Here is a 2,311-nt window from a genome sequence, read left to right on the forward strand (position 1 = left end):
GAGAGGGGAATAAACATGGTAAAATATTTAGTTTAAAAATATAAATAGGAAAGGGAAAATACATTCTTGCCTTTGTATTTTGAAAATGTTTTATTTAAGCACTGTTCATGGAACAGAGGTTAATAATATCCAATTATGCATAATTTTTGGTATATAATACCAAATATATATTCACTTGTATTCATATATACTTTGAATATATAGTACTTTGAGCTTATTCCCACCATACCCTGCTATCCTATTTTTTTGCCCTCCCATCTATTATTACTTCTCTTTGTTTTCCTAGTCAGTTTTCTTTGACTTCAAGTCATATGAACATAAATAATTTTGTGTATGTGTATAAATTCTAAGACCCACAAGGGAGACAAAATGTGATATTTGTATTTTTGATATTTACTAAAATCATTTAATCTGATTGTAAGCAATATATCTACTTTCCTGAAAATTACATAATTTCAATATTTTTATGGCTAAAAAGTTTATATGCATGTATGTACATATAAATATTAAATATATTAAATTTTCTTCATCTATCCTTATACTGATTGGCACCTAGATTCATTCTTTTATTCCTTATATTGATTAACATGTACATCCATTCTTTCCATTGCTTCTTTATTATGAATAATGTTGCAATAAACCTAGATATGCTAGTATCTCTGCGATGCATTGACATGAAGTCATTAAAATAACCTAGTCAACAAATGACCACTGAAATTACAACACATCTCTCAAAACAAATTATGTTGCTCACTTCAGCCGCACATATTACTAAAATTGAAATGATGCAGAGAAGATTAGCATGGCCCCTGTACAAGAATGACATGCAAATTCATGAATTATTGCATAGTTTTTCCAAGAGGAATCCCAGTGAGGGCCCAGCATCGACAGTGTAGCAGAAACCAGAGGCCTTGAAACAGACCAATGACTATTTCCAATAAATACTTGCAAACAAAAATACATGTAAAAAAAAGGGCTTGCTGTATGACTCCCTATGTTACAGTATAGCTTTCACGATGATACTGTCCCTTTTTCCCTTAAATCTTGTTTTATTTTATTTGGGGGTGGTTTTCAAGGGCAAAGGGCAGATAAGAAGAGAAAGGAAACAAATGGCATTGAGATACATAATGCTAAACACACCAAAGAAAGTCAAAACAACATAAACTATGTATAAATAGTGAACTAATATGAACATAAACTATGTATAAATAGTGAACTAATATGAAAAACATTTCAACATCAGTGATGATCAAAAAAATTCAAATTAAAACACTATTGCAATTCTATTTCCTCCCACTCATAATGGCAGTCATTAAGAAAACAATAAAAATAATGGTGGGGATTTGAACAAAAGGAAGCCCTTATGCACACTTGGTAGGATGAAAATTAGTACAGGCATTATGGAAATCAGTAGGGAAGTTCCTCTCAAAACCAAGAAAAGTATCACATGAAAGTAACACATGATCCAGAAATATTAATCCTGTCATCTTTCCAGTTGTCTGTTTTCCTTTTTTTAAGTTGAAACATTTCTAGGACATCATATACAATTACAACTTACTGGTTCAAATAATTCAAGGTTTGAAAATTAGGTTAATAAATTACTGTTCAAAGTCCTTCCCATACCAACTCTTACTGATAACTAGGACAATATTATTTATGCAGTTTTCAAACACTGATTTCAATTACCCTTTCCTTTATCTTCTATGACTGAATAAATCAAAAATAAATTCTTTGACTCCTTACAAAAATGTTCTTTATTTTCTCTTCCATGCTTGTTAAGAGAGTAGTAGTCAGCCGGGCGGTGGTGGCGCACGCCTTTAATCCCAGCACTCGGGAGGCAGAGGCAGGCGAATCTTTGTGAGTTCGAGGCCGGGCTGGACCGATAGCCTCCGAAACAATACAGAGAAACCCTGTCTCGTAAAAACCAAAAAAAAAAAAAAAAAAAAAAAAAAAAAAGAGAGAGTAGTAGTCAAAATATTTTTCACCTAACACAGGAAAATTCAATGCATTAATTTCTGCCATATCTACTTTTTGAAGAGCTATTGAGTTGGATCTATGGAATCCACAGAAAGTTAGCAGGATAGAACCCACTTCATAAAAGTTGTCCTCTGATTTTCACAAGCTAGTATATACACAAAACCTCTCTCATTCTCTCTCTCTCTCTCTGTGTGTGTGTGTGTGTGTGTGTGTGTGTGTGTGTGTGTGTGTATGTGCGGGCATTTCACATTCAAGAATAATAAATATTTAAAAAGAGCAAAGCATAATGATATATATAGGAAAAGCATAAGGATATATATGAAAAATATGTTAT

At 32.3% G+C, this 2,311-nt stretch overlaps 1 non-coding gene across 1 annotated transcript; it reads left to right on the forward strand.

Moving 5' to 3' along the window:
• The first annotated feature begins 744 nt into the window (after positions 1-744).
• Positions 745-854, forward strand: LOC121140067. The gene has a single exon (XR_005876907.1). It is a non-coding gene; the product is annotated as a U6 spliceosomal RNA (small nuclear RNA).
• Positions 855-2,311: the final 1,457 nt, after the last annotated feature.

Source organism: Mesocricetus auratus, unplaced genomic scaffold, assembly GCF_017639785.1.
Source record: "Mesocricetus auratus isolate SY011 unplaced genomic scaffold, BCM_Maur_2.0 Super-Scaffold_100003, whole genome shotgun sequence".
In the NCBI taxonomy this organism is placed as follows: domain Eukaryota; kingdom Metazoa; phylum Chordata; class Mammalia; order Rodentia; family Cricetidae; genus Mesocricetus; species Mesocricetus auratus.